This window comes from Lingula anatina, chromosome 2 (genome assembly GCF_051362555.1).
Source record: "Lingula anatina isolate TDL-2025a chromosome 2, LinAna3.0, whole genome shotgun sequence".
In the NCBI taxonomy this organism is placed as follows: Eukaryota; Metazoa; Brachiopoda; class Lingulata; order Lingulida; family Lingulidae; genus Lingula; species Lingula anatina.
Genome location: NC_141768.1, coordinates 31,942,673 through 31,966,010, shown reverse-complemented (window position 1 = coordinate 31,966,010; position 23,338 = coordinate 31,942,673). Strand labels below are relative to the sequence as shown.

Genomic DNA, 23,338 nt, shown 5'->3' with positions numbered 1-23,338 from the left:
CAGTGTTTCTGTTACTATCAATAACTTAAATGTGCCTTTTACAAGCTACTCAAATTTGCAGCTTCAGCTAGTAAAATGTAACTGCAGCTGAATACGGTAACATTGTAACTGGATAGTAAATAGTTGCATTATTAGTGGTAATGTATCAGCAAAGCTATGGGTCAGACTGCATTGGTCATTATTTTAAAGGCAATCAAGTTACAACATTCCTGCTGTAGTCAAAAGACATGATCAATATAACCAGCAACCTGAAGTCAATCAGCAGCTTAATAACAGAAGAAGCTGAGAGAATGAAATCATTGAGGCAGAAATAAACTGCCAACACTGCAACAGTACCAGAGAAAGACCATCTTAGTCTATCCATTGTCTCATCCACAAAATACATCAATAATTGACCAACATCCCCATAGAGTAGTGGATCTCTGAAGTCAGATGGGGTGGTTTGCAAACCTGTAAAAAATAGACTGTTTTCAGGGGCAGATGGAAGCCATCTTCTGGGTCTTTTGGAAGACAGTCAGATATTAAAGTTTACATTGACGGGCATCTAATTTTTTTTTTTTTTTTGACGGTCAAAAATGGAGGATGGATCAACATAGATCATTTGGAAGACTCTCAGAAAATATCCACCCCTGGTTTTGTGTTTTAATTTCACATCAAAGAAATGTCCGACTATACTGGAGTTCTATTTTTCATCACCTCAACCCTCACAAAAATCTTGAATTATTTAGTTTGCTAACTTTCAAATATTCGTTTCATTTTCTTTCCATCCTTTGATACCAGCCCTACAAAAGCCTGTAGGAGAAGTCAATTAGCCATTAGCCTACACCATATAGTCTGCATTCTCTTCACCAGAAGGCTAACTTAAATAAGAAATCAATCTGCATTCTATGTAAAAACAATACACTACAACTGACTGTGACTAATCTTTTGACTGCATACATGAATAGCCCAATGCCCATGCTTGCTGGGCTGGAGTGGATCCAGTGGCATGGCTGGCCTACTATTATAGGCCTTATAAACGGATTGGTCATTTACTAACATTACCCGCAGATCTTATAGCACTAACACCCATATTAATCACATAACCCACAAATTAACCAGCACTACCAGACAGATGAATGTTAAGGCTAGGAATTGCTCTGGTAATAGTAAATACTTTTATGGTGTGTTGGTTAATTTATGGGTTATGTGGTTAATATGGGCATTAGTGCTAAAAGATCTGTGGGTAGTGTTAGTAAACACCTAATCCATTTATAAGACCAGTTGGTTAGGTGATGTTGGCTGGTGGTGCTTTCAAGGTCAGTTTGAAGACATCAGTCATGGAAATGAACGCCTCCTCAAGACAGTATGGTAAAACTTTTAGCATTAAACCAAATAAGAACCAGATCCTATACGCACTACAAACATGTCACTCCTTTAGAGTCTGCATAACTTGGCATCACCTGTTACAGCTACAGGTGTCACAACATTGGACAGTCAATAGCATATTAAGAGAAACATGAAAAGCATTTTTCTAATGTTCAAGATGCAAAAGTTGCAACAGGTTGTCAGGCGCTGCTCTCTCTATTATTTAGTGGAGCACTTATGGGAAGGAAGGAAAAAGAGAGAAATGTCCACTTATCCAATATGTTGCTAAATGAGACACACCAGTACAGTGGGACTCTACTGACCCATATCTTTTCTCTGCCAAAACTTCTACCACCTAGCATCTCAAATCTGAAATGTTGAGGAACTCTCTCTGTGCATGTGTGCATACATGGTGTCAGTTGTGTCTACTTCACCTTAAACTGGAGAGACCAGGTGTAAGGGCCAGTGTTTTAAACCTACCCTAGGTGTCTTTTCATTAGTTTGGAATCAAAACTACCAGTAACAAATCTCACTTCACCAACAGTGTCCATGGCTAGGTACTGGCTGCATCACACAAAGGTCAGACACTAAACTTATTGCCTCTTTTCCAACTGAATTATCTAATAAATATAAGTTCCTGGAGTGTTTATACCTACCTAGGAATCAAAGTAAGGAAAAGCTTTTAGAGCGATTACAATCTGTGACAGTCATGACAGCTGATGTCTTTTTGTGGCTATAATCACATTATGAGAGCACTTCTGTGGCTCCTGCTGCCTAGAGCCTGGCAGACTGCTGACTCCACATCAGCTATGCCAATACTCTCTTACACAAGGCTCCTGCTGCCTAGAGCCTGGCAGACTGCTGACTCCACATCAGCTATGCCAATACTCTCTTACACAAGGCTCCTGCTACATAGAGCCTGGCAGACTGCTGACTCCACATCAGCTATCCCATATACTCTCTTACACAAGGCTTCTGCTGCCTAGAGCCTGGCAGACTTCTGACTCCACATCAGCTATGCCACACGGCTCTTACACACGGCTACTGGCTTCGAGCTAACTACAGCACAGCCCTCTTGAAGATAAAATTATATACGCAACTCTACAAGGTTAAAACTGGAACTTCATTTTCACTCCCATCCATTTATTCTTACCCACAAAATACTATGACTGGAATGGTGCTCTTGATTGAATGGACAAGACATCCCAGACCTTATGGAGGAGGCCCCATTTAACATACCAGTGAACATTGTAGATCACAATATAAATGTCCACATATGCTAATCATCAGAGATGGCATGCTCCATCAGAGATGGCATGCTCGGGGGAATGCTAACAGTAGAAGAGTCCTGGTCTGGCCCTAGACTTATCCCTGTCATTTATAGACTTCACTTACAGCTATGTTTTGTCTATTTTAAGATCTGTCAATGTTGGGTCAGTCTGGGAGTTGGTGGTTAGAGGAGCCAATTTGCTAGCATTAAGAAAAGAATCAAACTACAACTCTAAATTAAGCTACTGATTAGTTTCAATAAAAACTGTCACGTCCACTTTTATATTTACCTATACTTTTATTTTATTTTTTTTTCTTTTTGCACAAATATTGTAAGAAGAATTTTATAAATATTTCGCTTCTCTTCAAACCTTTTATGTCTGATGCAAGGGGATGCAAGTACAAGATAAGATTACTCTGCTAGAATCAGATAAAAATATTCTTTCTTTTGAATTTACGAAACAATACAATTTCCTGATATGACCACCTACATTCCACAACTAAATATTCTATGTAAGATCTAAGAGATGACCTCATGGTTTACTGTATGCATAGGCTGTGTAATGAGTGCACAGATGCCAAAATAATTGACTGAAGTCTATTGATTCTGGGACTCTATAACCATAATAGAGGCCAAAGCTCTGTCTGTTGATGATAAGAAGCTTCATACTGACTGGTCGCTACATCTCCATTAACAGCAAGCGCCTATATGATAGGATGTCTTTGGACTGCGTCTTTGGACTACACGGCCTTTGCTTGCAATCCTATACTTATCTTTCTTTTAAAAAAATCTTAAAACAGAAACCAACTTCAATTCCCCCTCTCTCATCTTTTTTAATGTTTCCCCTCACACTTTCTACACTACCCCACTATCTAACACAAGTAACAAGCTCGTATATATTAAGTGTAACTGCTGGTGTCTTTTTAAGATGAATATTTCCATTAGTGTGTCTTTCCCCAGTTGGCAGCCACCCAGTCTCCTTGAAGAAATGAAATACCACGGCGCATTCAGGGCACTGCAGGTTTCTGACACCCAGAACAGCTACCCTCTCTCCACAACCTCACTCAGCAGTGACCAACTCACAAAGCTCTCATTTGAAATTTGTACATTTGAATTATAGTAACTCTGGTTAAATGCACACTACAAAAGGCTTCATCTTCTTTTCTCGATATATGCTTTCTTATCAAACAGAGTATTTATATCTTTAGAAGTGATCCACAGGGTGTTTCCAGTTTACAAAAAAACCCTGACCTGCCAGCCAAGCAAGAGGCAGACTGTTTGCAGCTCAACAACTTGATAAGTGGAAATTGGTTTCACTGGAGCCACTGAGGAACATTCCATGTCTTGTTTGGCCTATCAAAACAGAATTTTCTCTCTTATTTTTTCCCCTTTTTCCAGTTAACGGTCTCAGCTTGGGTAATTTCAACAGTGCTAAATAAAATGGGAATGGAGAGAGGATGCAAAATTATCCAAATCAATTAGATGAAAAGATATGTAACCTTTTCATAAGTATGACTTAATTTTGAAACAAGTGAATTGTTTTTTCTTTTTCTTTTTTTCCTACTACTATTTTGGAAGAGGTATGGAATGGAAGAAATCTCCCCTATCTTTTCAAAAAAATATTCATCAAACCTTATAATTTCACTTGACAAGGAACTGTCCCTATTTCTTTTTACTATACACAGTCATAAAACCATGAAATACATAAATGAGGGCCTGGAGAGCCTTGTATACCCCACCCCCATTTCACCCAAACACTCAATTTGTTTCTTTCTGTTGGACAGAGGGGGTAAAGGGTTCAGCACTAATTCCTTCCCATATAAATGATTATATCAAGCACTAAACAAACCCAGCTTATTATCACAATAATCTATATACATTATCTTTTCCCATTTCCATTGAACATCTGTACTCAGGGGGCAAAGAGCCAATTCTTTTGTGGTTTTATGAATATCATTTTCGACTTAAGTAAACTAGCTGCTAGATTTGACTGTTTAGGCCCAATCAAATGCAGTTGCTGATATTTGTTCCAATAAATTTGTTACAAAATCTGAAAATTAGCTGCAGTCTTGTTTCCGCACACACCTGTATCAACATTACAGCCATTATAGTATTTAAAACTTTGAAGGCTTCCTGTGAGGGTGGTGTGTCATTTTCTATGTTGTAATTACTTGCAACACATCTTTTCAATGGAAAATATTCAACACCACTGAAGTATAATGCATTTCTTCCTCAGCTGTGGTTGATTATATTTTGATTTAGTGAGGAAAATTTCAATATAAATTCCTGACAAAGTAATGAAATTTGTATAGAAGGGATGTCATGTTTTCTTTGTGGTAAATCTATAATTATAAAACAATGCCAGGAAGGTTATGGAATTTGATATGCCAACCACTGGTCTACAATTTTCCTTTGTTGATCTCATGTTTAATTCCCTTATCAATAAAAGCTGTAATGCAATATTCAAAATTTACCTTGCAGCAGCTTTGAAAAATATCTGCCTTTTGGACCAGTACTTTATTCAATCTGAGATTTTAAAAAAGTAAATTCATTTCTGGTAGAAACATAATATATTCTGTTATTAAAGCTTGAGTGCAAATTATTCCATTACCTTACAAACTGAGCCAGAAGATCACATATAAATGTTAATGTATTTTAACAAGCATATCTCAAATGAGTATCAATAAAACAAATACTTTCAAAGTTTTATCTTGCCTATGGTGAAAAAGTCAAACAAGGCAGATATCTTTTGGATCCACTCTTCCCTTGTATGTCATCACTCGGACTTCTACATAATGAAATGTCTCTATAAAAAGGGATTTCAAGTGAAATTTAATTCTTGTTTTTCTCTCTTTGATTAATTCTTCAGTAAGTCAACCAAATGGGAAAGTCTCCAGTTTCCAGAATCAGGATCTTTTCTTACCATCCCAAAGTAGAAGGATTTTATACACCTATTAAATCAGGTGGAGAGAGTTGGTCTAAATTTAGGAAGAAGTTTGGAAAAAAGGAAGGAAAGGATAACCAATAAATAAGTCAGTAAAACTTAAACAAGTCAGAAAAATGGACAGAACAGAAAATGCTATTAGTTGGTTTTGATATAAAATTATATTATGCCTTACCAATCTCTGTAATACAGTCTTCAGACCCATGAAAATCTAGAAAATGATTATTTGTGAAAAAGGAAAAATTCACCAAAAATAAATCACTTAAAAAAAAAAAAAAGAATTCAATCAGGTTGGATTTCTAACATGCCACATTTTAGCACTCAGACTATGAATCATTTCTTTGAGAATACTAAGTAACACTTTTCTTGTTTTATAGTTTGACAGAGCACAAAATGTTTTAGTTAATTTTGACTCTATGATACATAGTACTTAACATCATGACATTTTGATTATGTACTAATGTTACTTAGGGCAATACGTGAAAAGTAATAAATTCACACACAAAAGAAAGAAAGAAAGAAATACTTCAGTTTTTTTCCACAAGAAATCAGCCTAGTTTTCTAACTCCAGCTGTATTTGAGTACTGGCAATCACTCTTTTAAGTTGGCAGGTAATAAGTAACACAACTTTCCATTTATTGTTTAGGACTAAGGATCCTAGAGAAGTGCATGGCAATAGCAACACTAATGGCGATGACAAAGACAGACACAAGGAAAGTCAGAAATAACAGGCACCCGAAGATGTGAGTTGCTTTTTTGTTGACAACACATATATGGCATATTACTCTGTATGAGACAAGACACAGCAAGAGACTAGGGTGCCCTGTATTCCTCTATCTCCATCTAACTGGGGCAGGACTTCTACTTAGCTATAATGGTAGAACTCCCTGCCATTCCATATGGGTCCATACAACACTACTGACAGTGCTTTGTGCAGGCCTAGTCCTATCCAAACACCACCGTACACTAGTTACACTTCACCACTTAGGATATAAATTACTCTCCCTCAGGGGAGAAATTCTGGAGTTAATTTTAATTAAAATCAAATATTTTCAAAGCCTTTGTTGATCTTGCATTAGGAGGTTCCAAGTCCTCCCAATAGATGGCACTAGAAGAAGTGACTGACTGATGAAGCTGAACTAAGCCTCAGTTAAACATACAAACAATGGGATGTATGGGCTCTCCTAACTAGTTGGCTAGGGAATGAGAAGAAATCTTATTTAAAATCTATCCCTGAGGAGAAGTCATAAAATGGAGAAAAGAAAAACAACTCTGCTCAGCCAGTAACCAGATCACCTTCCAAACACAGTGCTTCATTTCACAGAGTACCCATGTCACTTCCTATCAGCTTAGTGGATGTTGCTGTGGAAACGGCTGCTCTCACTATCAGCCAGTGACACTACAATCAGCCAGGGCTGCCAGGTTGTATTTAGAAGAATGCTTAACAGCAAGGAAGGCAATACTCTCTTTAACAGCAGGAGGGAGACAAGCCTCTTTAACTAGTCAGGGAGACCAATTTGCTTTGACTGAGGAAATAGGGCCAGTAGATGAAAAAATAAAACAAGATGGACCATGGAAAAAGAGAGCCTCAAAATAAAAAGTGATGCTTCACTTCAGGGTTTAACTCACCTAATACAATTTTTTTCAAATAGAACAATTTTTCTATTTTTCCACTAATGCTCCCACTCCCCTCCTCAAGTATAAAGCATGCATAACCAGAAGATGTTCAAAATTTTAATTCCGTCCTACTGGGCGGTGCTTTGCATGAAAACTAGCCATTAATTGAACCAGAGGTTAGTGGGTTATGAAAAACAAACAATCTCGTTACACCACAGTCCATTCATTAAAGCTACAACAATTTCCACTTTCCAACCCTGAAGGTCCTGCCATACAATACTGCCCCTATAGAACCAACCTCAATGAATACTCATTTCTTTCTCAAGATCAGTCCAGAACCCTTTGCTCACTGAAGCAACTGCACACTGAAAACCTCCCTTTTTTTCCTTCCAAAAACAAATAAAATTTCATACTTTATTTCTGGTGAAGGGCGCACAATGGAACATTTGAGAGGGTTGCTTATTTAAGCATGACCTGCGTTTTCCCTTACATCTGCGTTATTGTGTCTCTAGTGCATACACGCAGGCAAAGGGAGGATTGGACACTGTGTACAACTATTGAATGGGGATTTGAACCAGTTGAGAGACCTGTTCTTTTTCTATCTCTAAATGCTACAGACTTATGTTGAAATTCTACATTATATAGCAGATCTGAAGTATTATCCACATTTATTCTCCTTTTCATATACCCAATCACCAATCCATGCCTATTCCATCCCCCTCGTTTTGTCAAATGATCCTACATAAAAGTGAGCGGCAATGCATTAATGTTACTATTCAACCTGTACCATCATTCCCCTCTCCAGTTTTATTATATATAACCAAAATATTAGCCAGTCACCCCTGCACGGAGTAAACTTTCAGGGCATTTTGACAAAAATCTACCAACAAATCAGTCTTCTAGTGGTTGATGAAACCAGGTAGAAACCCCATCTCTTAGCATAATCAAATAAAATACTGCTAGCAATATTCTAAATTTGAGCCAGCTATCTTGGTCAGGGGGAAGCACCTTGAGAAGAGATACCAACACAGAGAGTGGCTTTGAGACTACATTAATTGTGGTACATTTATAATTGAAATGATATAATCAAACTGATTCAAATTTCAGGTGTTTGTCTTTGATATGTGAAATGTGCATCATGTCTAACCTACACCTAGAAGTGACATTCTTGGATAATAATATTTAGCAGAGGAGATCTGCAACCAGTGTCCTCCTTTGGCGCCAGAGCTTATCTATTTATCTTGGATGGATAAGCAAAGTATTGCTGTTATGAAGGCAGGGTAAATGGATGAATGAACCAGGTGATATTGATAAAGTTTCACCACAGACTTAGATAACTAATCTATAATATTCTGATAATTACTGATAAGAAATGTACTGAAACTCGATGCACATAGGGCATGTTTCAAGAAGTCCAACTTTTCTCAACTGTCACTTATTACCTGAATACTTTCTAATATGCATTCTAGATGTACACTAGTTATCCATCAATGATATTTAATTTATTTTTAACTTTTGAATAAGCACTAAACCCATACTTAAATAAACAAGTCAGTTAAGGTTCTTCACCTTAAGTGTTAACCCCAATAAAATTCTTTTATCTGATATAATCAACTTGATATAATTTAAAATCATTGACAGGGAGAGCCAGAAATCAACTGTTATGTATGTATTTACTCATACCACATTTCTTGCTTTAGATGTATCTCCCCTTGGGTTGCATGCATGGTTCGTGCCCATTTCCTTTCAATGACTCCTTTTGCGGTGAAAGCAAGCCTCAAAATAAATCAACTCTGACCTTGCCTATTGTTGGGAAGAAGTCATCGTAAACTGTCAGGTCTACCTTAAGTATGTTTGATGGCAGTTAATGACGGAATAAAATGTGCACAGAAAATACATGAATTACAACGAAGTTCTGCAACACTGAACATGTGCACTCTGTAGGTAGGATGCTGCGAGTTAGGGGAAACCTTCAATAAAAATTCATCTAGCTTGTACTGCAAAGTGAAAAATGCTGTGTACAAAAAAAAAGTAAAGAAGAAATTCTCATAGAATGTGAATAATGGTGCTGCCAGATGCTATTTTTGGTGGGAGGGGAGGGGAGAGGTGGCAGAGGCTAGCTAAGACAAAGAAGGTATAAAAGATGTGGTTAAAGGGCTTCATATTATCGCCATCAGCTGAGCCCACCTTAGTCTTCTACATTACTATGAACACAACAGCGCCGACAGTTTGCTCTGTTGTTCAATACTCTACACCGCAAATATTCACCCAAAAGCCTTCGCCTGTCTGCTCTTTGCTTTGTCCCATTCAGGTAGCTTTTTAGAAGCAACATTTACTTTCTCTATACAATATTGTGTAACCTTCCATAAAACCCAAGGTTACAAGGGTTGCCTGTGCTAACACTGCTGCTAATTAACACAGGGGAGTGTCAACAAATCTTGTTGGTAGAGGCAGGGAATATTGAATGGTCGTCTTTCCTCCTCATCTTGTGTCACCGTTTCCTGTGGAAAGTGGATGCACTCGCTACAGACCAATTTAGTGCCCTGAAGGCTTTCACACAAACACCACATATATATGATTATTTTTCTCTCTTTCTACAGCTTTTCTCTATCACTTTTCTCTATTATCTCTACCTTTTCTTTTCTACCTGCTCTTTCTTTCCAATATTTCTTTTTTTCTAACTCTCTGAGTAGAAGTAATTTCAGAAAAGAAGATTAATTATGTCCCCAAAGGGACAAGAAAGATTTTAAAATGGTATTAAACATTAGTGCTGCAAATAAAAAACCAACTTGGACATCATGGAAAAGAACAGATAGCATACAGTTTTCATGGGCGTGCAATTTTTCTAAGTCGCAGTGAAAAAAATTTAGTCAATCAGAGCCATATAATACATTCAAACAAAATGTTAGCAGGCACACACTGCCCCATGTATCTGAAAATATTGAATAGCTTGGCATGCCAGTGAAAATTATACCTGTGCAAATATCTAATTTCCGCAAAGTAAACATTGCTCCACTGCAGACATTCTCAAAGATTAGAGGCCCAGCTCTCTCCCCTGTTTTACCCTATTACTGTGTATACACTCCCTGAAAGGTGAGCTATAGGAATGGTACAAAAAGTTCCTGTGGAAGTCCGGGTGTTGCTTTTACATAGAACGTTACTGTGCAATTTCTCAAACAGTGGTTGACTGCCGGCCCCTGCTAAGACTAGGCTGCAGTAATAGAACAAACAAATGGCTGCCATGCAGGATCTTAATTAAATTTTCTGTTGTAAAGGTCTTGATCAATTTTCATCCCGTCTTCTTCCCTCTCTCCTCCCTTTTTTTTTTTTTTTGTTGTTGTGATTCTTCAGGAAAGCAATCTCTTTCTATTATTGGAGTAGCAAAATGCTGGATACACAGTCAAAGGGGGAAGTCTTCTATTTATATAACATCAGATTGCATTAAAATTTACTTTTTAGCCATTATGTGTTTGTAAATCAATGCTAGTCATTTAAAAGTTCACATTAAATGAATATTTTTAAATTGCTTTAACAAACTACTGGGCAACTGGTGCTCAGGTTTAATTAAAGCTGCTGATGGCACCACTAATTGTGTGGTGACAACTCTAAAGGGCTAGCGAAATACAGCACATTCAAATAAAGACTGGGCTAGTAAATATGCATTAAATTCAAAGGAGTTAGGCTGGCCATACTAGTGCCCTCGAAATCCAATGGAACCCTTGCTGAAAGCAATCAGATTAACAAACTCACAAGCCTCCTCAAGCAGGGTAATTAACTTCCGTGTGTACCTGGGTTCAGAAAGCTACCTGGACACACTGCAATCTTAGATTATGATAGCAGAAAGTCATTCTCCTCCAACTCCAGGATAGAGACTGAGACCCCTTTCCCAAAGATTAGATCGATCCAACTAGATCGACCTAACTCCCTGGGGGTTCACGCTAAATAGCTGTTAGCCGAGCGGGCATGAAAGTTAATTACCCCCTTACAGCTTGTAGTAGGCGGGACGGACATTTAAGCCAGATTATCTGACAGTAATCTAGTGAGATTCCCCACGGGGATAGATCGATCTAAAATCTATGGGAATGCGCCCTGAGATTCTGAAAATCATAACACAAGTTCAGAGAAAGACTCCTTGTTTTGTCTCTGTTTGTATGTGTATCTGCCATTCTTACTTTACTATGAGTGCAAACAATGCACATGCACGTCCAGGTAGCTTCCAGAAGCTGAGTGTCAAGAAAGTTAATAACCCACTAGCTAATGTGATGTAACTCGTTCTGTATGGCCCCAAACACAGGCAGTAGGCATAGTGATCTGCCGAAATTTCATTATGAACTTAAAAGATCAAGTAATATGTTTTTATAGTGAAAAGTTATACATCAATTTCCATTTTAATTCCCCTTTGAGTGCCAGATACAAGTTATATATGATGTAAATACAAGTTTTATATAGGATGTCAAAAAAGCATGTATTGCATGAATACTTTTCTTTTACGTGTGTAATATATTTTTTTAGCTAATCCATGAAATGTCCAGTAACCAGTATTTATATAGCTAACTTACAAATACTGAGCTTCAGTACAAAAAGTTTTCCTTTTAATTTTTTGTGCTTTAAAAGCCAAGACATAACACTGTCTTTCTTTCCTTGACTTTACTCTTTGCACCTTTTCTTTATTTCCCCATCCCCTCATATTTCTTTTCTATTTGCCACAACTCAGCTAGTGCTTGTTCAAGCCCTTTCATCATCTTCTGGCCATAAAATAGGATTGCCTTCGACAATTGGTTGACTGTAGATGAAAGCCCACCTAGCCCAAACTACGCCATTAAATACATCTAAATGACAGGGTCCCCTCTTGTGGAGGAACTGAACAAGAATGGTCTCCATAGCAACGGAGTGACAGGTAGTGATTTTCCTGCGTTATCTTCTTAAGTAATCGAAAAATTGGCTACTGTGCTTTGGTTTCATCAAGGCTTTAAATGTGCTTGTGGGTCATAGAGCCAGCCCTTTATACACCACTACGCTATTTCCACTAAAATTCTGCCACAGGATTAAAAAGTCTGGTCACAACACTCCTAAGCAGTTCATTTAAAATAACAAGCACTTTATCAGAATATTAAGTTTATTGCATAAACTTTTCAAAATAAAGGTAAATCACTTCAAATATTGCCAACTTATACCATCCAACTGGTCAACCAAAACTTTACAATGTTTACCATATCTCAAAGCCACCACAGGAGACATTTAAGAATATGACCTAGTACAAGTGTGATCCCAAATCTTTGCTATTACCCAAATGCATGCCATGGCATATTAAATGGCGTTACCTCCACCCTGCACCAGCGGGGCATAGATAAAAGACTGGAGCTATGTGAGAGGTTGAAAAGGACTCCTGTTTGCTGTAGGATTTACATCTCGACTAAGGACCGATAAAACATTACCCAAATCTCTTAAAGAATGTTGAGTAACACCCAAGACCTAAAGCCATGTTTGCCCTAAAACCCACTTTTGAAAAGACCAATGATGACATTTTTAAAAGATTTTTTATACTTAACTAAGTACCTGCCTTTTTTTTAAATGAAATGTGACTGCAAACCCTGATAAATTCAGAGAACCTGATAGATGAAACCTTAAAAATGACAGATCACTTCAGGTCTATTCTGTGTTTGTCAAAAAGTTCTGTCTTAACTTGGATGGATTGAATATAACAATGCATATGAAATCTTTAAAATATGTGAATCCTGGCTGTTTATTACTGATTGAAGCTAGGTACAGCACAAGGCATGTGTTCTGCTGCTAGCCCTGTCCAAGACTTGTTCCAAGAGTTCTCTATCTGAGGTCTAACTTTGGGTTCTCATCAATAGTTCCCATTGATATTTGCCTTGCTTCTCCTTCAATACAAATTATATTTTAAATTACCTTTTACCAGGCAAAAAGAGGCAGAGAGATCATCAGGGGGATTAAGCAGCTTCTTTTTAAGCAGGGTCAGCCATATTTAGTCCGCAGATCAGTAAGTCCGTGTATCATCTGTTCTGAATGTGATAGCTTTAAATTAAAGTTTCTTTGTAAAAACAGCCCAGTTGTCTTGATAATCTTAGCAAGACAAGTACCCCTGCACAGTATTTTTGCTATTGATATATTTTCTAAAAATAACCTTCTACAGGAAATATTCCATCACAAAATTGGTTCATATGTTCATAAAAATCAAATATATCACTAGGGAAAAACTTTTAGGATTGCTGGTATTTCACAAAAACATCTCATCCTCCAATAATATGTATATACTAATGATTGCACAGGGTAAAATAAACATTTTATCAAAATGAAGAAACTGTGCAGTGTTTCAGGGCATGCCCTAGTCTTAGCAATGCCATTTGCTTTAATGAGAGCTTAATATCCACTGATTCTTGGACAATTATATACAGCTGCATTGGACAGTTGTCCTAAAGATCTCTTCTACTTTGGAGTGTATCCACTCTGAGAGAAAGGAAGACCTCGAAGAGACTGCTGGCATTAAAAAATGTGTACTTCAAAATTACACATAGACATGCACACACACATGCATGATGTAACATTTATCAACAGACCTCTAGAAGCCATGCAATGTAATGCAGAAGGCATTTGAAGGGCATAATAGTAGCAACAACCCAGGTTCTACAACTTCTATACATCAGGTCAGGGGGTTACAATAATGATTGCCAGAACAACAAAAGTATGCTTTTAAACCTCATGACTGATTGCACCTGTTTATAGCATTATCAACTATTTGGTGCCCTTTCACACCTCACCTTCCACTGCACTAGAAATGTCATTTAGTATTAGCACTGGCAATTAATAATTATTATTCATTATTTGTGTCAAAAATAGGATTTCAACCTGAGACTATTAATGAAGCACCATGTCTGAGACAAACTGATAATTTTTTAACAAACTTTCAAATCAGTGTGGCACTGGCTGATATATTATAGTGTCCCAATTGTAAGTTTATCTTATGCATCTTTTTAGACTCCCACCCCTGTTTTTGGCATAAATCTGACCATTTCATACTGCCCTAAGATAAATTCCACCCTGATTTTCAGGGTTTCCTCTTCCTGCCTGGTTCCATGTTGCCTTACACTTTTATGATTAATATCAACCTCATGCTCAGGGTGCCTGACTGGGGTCAGAGCACTTTTTAGTTCTATGATAAATACCACCTTCACACATGGGGTGCCTTGTTCCTGCCTGCTACCAGAGACTGTTCAATTCATAAGAGGATCATTACCTCTTTATTATCCTAATAAGGATCAATACCATTCAGCGCAATCAGCAGAGAACAAGTCCAATCCCTAGGTGTCTCTGACAGCAGGTTATACATTCACATTCATCATCTGGCCCCAGATAATACATGGATGTCAAACAGAAAACTCCATCTTTAGCATGTGCAGTAATTACATTATGGGTAACACTTATCTTTGTTGCTGAATCAGTATTTGGAGGAAGCTAAGACGAAACTTCACTGACTTTCAATTAAGAGATAATGGTTTTTATAAATACAAATCAGCATGGGTTACTTTTACTTATACAGTACTGTAAGTAATCTGTCAGAGATATTTGATTCAGTTCACTTATCACAGAATCATTCATAAGCTCAAGTTATCAAGTCATATGTATATCCAACTACATAAAAATTACACCTTCTAAATAACAGACCCACATCAGATACTGGGGTCTCACACTCCATAACCACAATCTTCTTTCTGGCACTACAAGTCCCCACCCACTGTTAAGGCACCATAGCAAACATTATCAAAGAAAGAGTAAAGTTGCTGCAGTTAGCACAAGGAGTCCTCGCCTTTCCCATGCTGCTTTCACAATCGCTGCCATCTTGATTCTCTACATCCTGTCACTCGGAGAGCTGCCATCAATGGCACAAAGCTCCGCACTGCTATCTGAACACCACTTCATTTCCTTCCTTACACCATAGAAGAGTAAACTCACAAAAATATGGTTTGTTCTAATTGTTAACAAGAAAAAAAATGTATGTGTGGTTCTAAAAAGTTTCCAAATTCAACATATTTTCAACATATTTTACCACTAACCTACAAACTAATCAAGTATATCAAATATAGCATCTTTTGGTTGCAAACAAAACTATTAAATCATATTTTTCTGAAACCACAACAGGCAGGTTCAAAAATGCATTTGTCTTTATAAGGCCACCTTTCATAGTGAGGTCTAATGCTTTTTCTTAAACTGCAATTTTCCTCACACAAGCCTAAAGCAGTTCTGCGTGAAGCTCTAAAGATTCTGGGAATTTATCCAGAAAGAAGTTGGAGTGTATATGGCTCTGACTTGGCATCAACACACATAAAATGAGATACTGGGAACCCCTGTCCCAGTGCCAATGTCAACTAATTACAGCATCTCTAAAACATTCAGAGACTCAGGTTCCTCAGTTGAAGTTCTGCTGTGAACTTCTTATTTCTACACCATTTCTCTCCAAATAACAGTGTCCTGTTTAGACAAACTAATCTTTTTTATTATGTGTTGTAGACTTGAGAGAGAGAGCATGAGAGAGAAATGGGAAAGTTTGCCAAAGAAAGGAAAGAAAAAACTAGATTTAAATAAAATAATTCACAGTGGGACCTCCATTATTTCATCACTTCCTCCCGTTCCCCCTACAACCCTTAAGTTGGCATACAAGATCTGTGTGTTAATGGAGATGTTTGTATTAAAAGTGTAGCTTGAGGGTTGGGGCATAGCCCTCTTTGTGTGCCTCAATTCAGATACAATGGCCTCCTCAGACAGTTCAAATAGCTGCCTCTATTTGAACACTTTATGTGTGCTCTTGCTACTATTGTTTCATGTTTACGCGGATCAAAATTCAAGAGGACTTGTTCTCATGACTACCCTGTACAGATCAGGGAAGAATTTAGGTCTAGAAGCCAAAGCCATTTTTGATGTAATTTACCTTGTGCCTATATTGAATATGTTGTCAAGAAACTATGTTTCACACAATTTCATTTTTTTTTTCAACTTTCTAGTAACCAAAGTGAATGCTACATATATTTAAGGTAAAGAAAATTTTGAATACACACACACACACACACAGAGTTTCAGTTTGAAATTCTACAAAAGTGATAGCAAAATGACAATAAATTCAATTTATATCTTAGCAGTTCTTCAGTTACACGCCAAATTTTTACAATAGCTTCTCCACCAATGAAGTATTTTGTTTTAGGGACATCGGAGTTTGTGAAATTCCTGTGTGAGAATATTAAAACATTTTGTTATGGCAATTAGTCTGCCTGGTTTTCTCAAAGTCTTGACCTGTGGGGAGAGGGGCGGGTTAGGTTACACAAAATTGGCAAAGGGAAAGGAAGCTTAAGCAGAGAGATTAACTTTCTTTGAACGTGCAGCCATGTGCTAATGGGTCTGAAATACCACAGTGTGCTACAGAATATGTGTGTGCGTGTATGGGTAGGTGTGTGCGTGTCAGAAAGAGAGAGAGAGAGAAGAGGGAGGGAAAGAACAGAACATGGTTTATCAGCCGGACTTAATCACAATTTAACTTGACACAAATAATCCATTGGTCTACTTATAGGTCTGTCAAGGATTCTTTGTCTCCAGTACAGAAAAAAAACCCCAGTGATTTGTCACCAGCCTGTGTGACCACAAGGTAAATATGTCACCATAGATCACACCAGGTCATAGGTAGCATCACTTATGACACATGGAGTTTCAACTAAAATATGCCTAAAAATATGCAGAAGAACATAACTTCTATAATTCAATTACTAATTATCACTTGTCTTTTTAATTTATTTGATGAGTTAGACGGTTATATCATTTTGTCTAATGGGTTCCTTACTGGTGCCTTTAAAAATTTTTTTGGGGCCTAGGTGTGTTAGGAAACTATTAGCTGTCATTTGAGTCCAAAGCCATAAAAATAAAATCCACTTTTAGGTGATATGTAGATATGCTGAAATAAAACTGCAAGTTAGCCAAAGGGAGCGCAGGCATTTTAATATGAGCAAAAGAAAAAAAAAAATCACTATTTCAATCAATCAAGTCAGGCCATTCAGTTTGTACATGTCAAATTTTTTTCTTATGTTCTCTTACTGATACTTTTTATAAATATGGTGCAGTGGAACACAGGGTCACCTGAAGAAGGTATGTATGTGTGGGGGGTGGGGGTGGAGGATGGGGTCTGACACCAAAGGAGGGTGGGGACAGGCCAACCCATCTTTTCTTCAGGGTTACCACTGATTAGTTTGCCTTTCAAAAGCACTGATGTCAAGTAGGTTAAAACGAATCAACACAATATGGTGGTTGTATTTGCAAACTCACGTGTGTAAATGTAGGCAACAGAGAGCCAGGCTATGTGTGCTGTTTGATAAAAGGCACACAACCCCACTCCCATTCTTATACCCCTTACATTCACTTAACAAAAGGTCAGGAGGGGAAGAGGACACCATGAACACTAACCAGGTTTTCATTTCTCATTTTGGGGGGAGACCAGGAGGAACTGCTTTTAAAAAACAGAAAAACAAATATCATAAATTACCTGGCCATTTGTTGGTACATAATCCTGTCTAATGATAGGGAACTTCCGGAAATAATTTCAAAGGTTAAACCCTAATAATCTGAAGCTGTGTTTTTTTTTCTTTTCTTTTTTCTGCTTTTTCATAGGTAGTTTACTGAATTGAAATCAAGTTCATTATCCCTTTTTTCAAGCTTTACTCCTCTTCTCAATATCATATCATTGGTAGAAGCCAGTAGGAATGCATTAAGTATGAAAAAGATGAAGAAAACACCTATCCCATATTTTTGAAAAATTCTGAATGCAGTTAAATTTCAGGTGCCTCCTGAGAGTCTGCTGCATTTATTTCTGCATCAAAAGACACCAAATTTGACTAATGCAGCAAAATGCTAGCAGTGAAAGTAGATAGCAGTTCCAATTTGATCCCCTTTGCTCTGGGGAAATTCTCCATCAACTCTTTCACTGCTGGCAAGGAGAACTGGACCCATGGAGCCTTTAGGAACGTTCCCATAAACTCCTCGCACCAGCTGGATCCATCAAACTCTGCGTGGATTCTCACTAAATTCTATTCAGAGTAAGCAGCTTAAATGTCTGGCACACCTACTCAAGCTGCTAGGGGGGTAATTAATGATAGTCAATTAACCCCTACTGGTTATTCAAGGGGGTGTGGCAGACAATTAAGCCGATTACACTGACAGTAAGCTTCAGCAAGAAGCCCTGCAGAGATAGATCGATCCAGCTAGTATGATGGGTTTATGGGAACGCAGTCTTAGTATGCGGAGCAAATAAAGAGGAAAAGAAGAATGAAAACAAAGAAGACTGGAGCCATATATGAGCACATTATGTGTGGTCATGAAAGAAAGAGCAAATTAAGAGACCACTAATCACTTTCCAAGGAGCAAGTGTCCTGGCCAGATATGTTATATACAGTTCAATAATAAAGCACACAATAAGACAAACAGCAGCACCAAGAATCAAAAGAAAAAAAAATCCCACAAAGACCTTTACATACCAAAACAACTGTGAACATGCATACAAACAATATATTTGCATGGTACCAGTTTAGATTACTCTCTTATGTAATAAGGGGTCAATGTCAATCTCACAAACCATACCTGTAGAGGTGTACCGTTAAGATATAAATGTGGAAAGGCTTTCAGTCCCAAGATTAAGGCTATCTCAATGATCCCCATTCATAAATATTCAGAACACCCAGACTGTCATCATATTATTGTCGCCTGCTGAAAACCATTATTCACAAGGAAAGGGAATGCCTTTGTTTTCCAGTACTCTGTGATAATACTGACTGGAGAAATAGAGACATGTATTATCTAAATGGATATAAGAGTACCACTCTCCACCCTGATCTTAACAGCAGATTACTTTATATAAGTCATCATAAGCTACTACTTTCACCATGTGATTTAGTTATAAACAAATATAAAATGTGATCTTTTTAATAGTTTTACATGAACACTCAAACAGTCACTAAACCACTAATATTAAAAGTAATTCAACAAAAATAACACATATGATCTTATGATTATTTCATGAACTCCTGACAATATGAAACTGTTAACTTGTCCCTTATACTGTGGACCTCACAATCTTCACAGAGATGATTGTGCTCTTTTTCCAAGAACCACAGTTATGGCAAATCCCCTTCATTGAGACATCCACCTTGACTCCTTCCTGGCTCCAATACTACAGCTGTTTGGCTTGGATAGCATCACTTTAGTAGATGGCAGACATAAATATCCAGTCAGTTTGCAGGCAGCCCTGTCGTCAATGGCTCCAGACAGTTAAAACACTCCTAGCATCAAAATTCCAAACAAACCAGGCTGGAGACTAGAAATTCTATGTTCAGTCATAGTTCCTTAATGTGATTACTTACTGGGAAAGATGTTGCCTTCACATTAGTTTGCACTCAACTTTTTAGTTAAACATATTACCATTTACTTCTATCAACACATATAGTTTTCAAATAAGTGAGCATAAAAAATTTCTAATAAATTTTGGTTTAATCAAAGTAATTCATTCAGCTGGTAAACGAAACTACAGCAATATGTAGCAAAGAAAACATTTTCCTTGTCAACCCATGATTCCTGTTCTTTAGGCATACACGTTAATCATAAATCCTGAAAGCCCTTGCCTTCAAGGAGAGCCAACAATTTAGAGTCCCCCTCAAGAGTTTGACTTTCTAACAAGTGCTGCTTTCACAAACATATCAACCATTCCCCAGCACAGGAGTGTTGGAACTGGCTCCTACTCAGGCTCCGGTCTGGCTCTGGACTAAAGCCGTTAAGTACACAAAAACCACCCCAACTGTTCCTAACCCTCCTCTAACCAGACACAGGGCACTTCAGTCAGGACTGTCCATATTTCAGTAAAATCTCTAATACTACCCAAAACACTGCACTTTCCGCAAGCCATAAAATGCTGAACTGAAGAAGTTAGTGCACTTCAGCTGAATAACATAAATCAATTAATGTTTATTGAACACTTAAACTGTGACATAACTTCATGTCATTTGTAATTAGATGTATTAAACCTTTCAATTGTTAACAAAGTTCTAAGTGGATATCATCTGGTGTTTCACTGGTAATCCCCTTACCCACCCTCTCTCTTTGCCCAAAAATTGGACAAGACAAAGGTGCAGAGTACCACATTCAACATTCTGTCACATACTAGTAAAATGCTTACATGAAACCACTGCACACAACATAACTGGATGACAATAGGACATTTACCTAAAAAATACCTGCACATCTACAGTGCAGAGCCATGTCACAGTCCAAGCATGCAAGTGACCCAGGATTTAAAGTAAAAGGCTGACAATCTTTAGGATAAATAAAACAACAAGAATGAAGAGACAGTGTGAAACATTATGGATGATTAAAAAAAAATTGATGCCTTTGCTAGTTTTGTCTAAACAATTAATCCGTGTAAAAATGATAATGCCCTACACTGGGATTTTAACATTTCTTTGCCATATATATATATATATATATATATATATATATATATATATATATATATATATATATATACTTTTTTTACTTGGTTTTAAATCAATCATTCCTTGCATTATAGCTACAAAAAATTGTATTTTTTGAGAAGGGGGATCAATTTCCCATCAAAAAAGGATGTCCAGTGCATTATGCTTAACATATGTAAACAAAGACAATCTGAACTATAATAAGACTTCAGACAGCAAAATCCCTATGTTAAGTACCTTTATGTGCAGGTGTGATTTAAGATGCCTTTTATTATTATTTATCTTCTGAGCATGGACAAGAATATTTTGGTAAAGGTCTGTTACACCCTCTGGGACAGTTGTGCATGCTGTTTCATAAATATATATCCTGAATATGTTCACCTGTATCAACCTGGCTGTCTTGGCAGCCAGATAGACTCAAGTGCCATAGTTTAAAAAGTGTAACAGTAACATCCAATTTAATAACAGTTCCATTTCTTCCCCCAAGTCGGTGCTTGACATTAAGCCTGTGAGGGTAGCGTGTACTAATCTTGTAAAACAATGTAACTGTGTACGTTGTGTTTGAAATGTAGTAAACTAATGCCTCTCACACTCATCTAGGTGAAGTTGAAAACAATGTGACTCTGTGCAAGTATAGCAGTGTGCAAGGCAAGCCATGAAGCTGTATTTGTCTCCCATGGTAAGAAGAGTGTTAAAACAGTGTGACTGGTAATGTGTGGCAGCAAGGTCAGCCGGAGAGGTGAGTTGAGCGGGCCTGATTGCACAGATAAGGCATTGGCGCCAGCGGTGACTGAGATGATGGTGTGTCTATCTGTAGGGCGGCACTTCATGTTACTCAACTTAAAGTTAACAACAGGAGGAGGGATAGGCTTACCTTGATTGTGCAGTGCTGAATACTGAAATGAGCACCAGCTAGTCTAGGAGAGCCTTTGTTAACTACAGAACTGAGACTACTTGTTGTCTATTGTCAACAGTTAAGGTTACATTGCTTGCTTGACTTTTATTAACAGTAAAAGTTACAGACAAATTGTGAATTGTAAGAAGTAGAAGTCCCATTACTGACACTGAAAACCAAGACTACAAATGTTCACTATATATGTAAAGTCAAGAGATAATCTTTTTTTTTTTTAATAAAGTAGGTTTTGTGACTGATCAGCATATACGGAGTAACTATGCCAAGTTAAAAACATTTTAACTTTGTGAGTTCTTGAAAAAAAACACACTCTCTCTCTCTCTCTCTCTCTCTCTCTCTCTCTCTCTCTATATATATATATGATCAGGCATGAACAGAACACCTGTCTAGCTACCAAGACCAAGACCATTCAACCAACAATCTGTCAATATCCAAATAGTCTGTCATTGCATGGGAATTGCACTCATCACACAAAACTGAAAAAAAGCAAGGTTTATCTATTTTTACACTACTCTGGGTAATCCTCAAATGCACGTGCTCGGGTAACTTTATTATTATTATTATTATTATAAATTAGTATTATAAATCAATTGTGTTGTCGGACAACCGCTGGTCAAGATTTGGTTGCCAGAGTGAAGAGTTTTTGCAAAACGTAACCACCCAACTGTTCATGTCAAGGCCTGACTTTCAACAAGTAAACTCAGCAGGTCTCTGCTTAAACAGAGTTTGCATTTATATGATAGTACTCGCAAGGCCAAAATTATGTATAATATTAATATGATATGAAACAATTGTGTACATCAAAATAAAAAATCTCAATAATTCAAAGTAACTTGATATACATGATAGCAGTGTAAATGTTCATTTTTCAAAAGAGAAGGTAAAGAAGCCCACATAATTATGACAACATAATTTTCTCAGAGTATACATTTATTCAACGGTTTGCCTAACCCACAGCTGCTCAATTTTTAATCAACCACTACCAAAAACAGAATGTTTCAAGTATATGTAACACTTGTTAATTCCTACATTGTAAACTTTTGTAAAAAACTGCTATCACTTGGCCTTTTCAAGACTGCCAACTTCTACGCAGGACTATCCCAATACACCAGTTTTACTTTTTGAGAACTTAAGTTATTTCTGTTTGTGTGGTGCCATCAGTTTGTCATTAAATTCTCCAGCAGTAACAGGGAAACAGAACAGCTATAACTAATGTGTTGCTCACAAAAGACAGAAAACAACACAACAGCATTCATTACTAGGCCCACGTCACACCAAGGCCTGTTACCTTGAGAACTAGCAAATAATAATAATAATAATAATAATAATAATAATAATAGAAAACACTTAATGTAAAGGAACAGTTATATTCGGGTTCTTAAAATCAAGCTCCCAGGGTGCACTACATTTAGTGAGTGGGGCGTTTGTTACCAAACTTCAGTGCCACAAGTAACAAGACGAGCATTTGAAAATCCAACACAGTTTTGATGCAAATTCTGATAATTATTATATTCACAAAACACTTTATCTCAATAAAAGGAAAACCGAATGAGGAATATAAGGTGCTGTGATTGTTTAATTGTCAGCACACCTTAGAATCATAAGTATCATCTCTTTGCACCCTAACAAAACCCACAGAAACATGTGAGTACAATCACACACGCCTGCCTGTAACTACTAATAACCTACAACTGAATGTTGATAAACTAATACACATATTCCAAATTGTA

The 23,338-nt window shown here is 37.3% G+C and overlaps 1 protein-coding gene across 2 annotated transcripts in view; it reads right to left on the bottom strand.

Moving 5' to 3' along the window:
* The window catches only part of LOC106179662 (SMAD family member 6), a 34,482-nt gene that overhangs the window by 3,321 nt on the left and 7,823 nt on the right, over window positions 1-23,338 (bottom strand). The window lies entirely within an intron of this gene.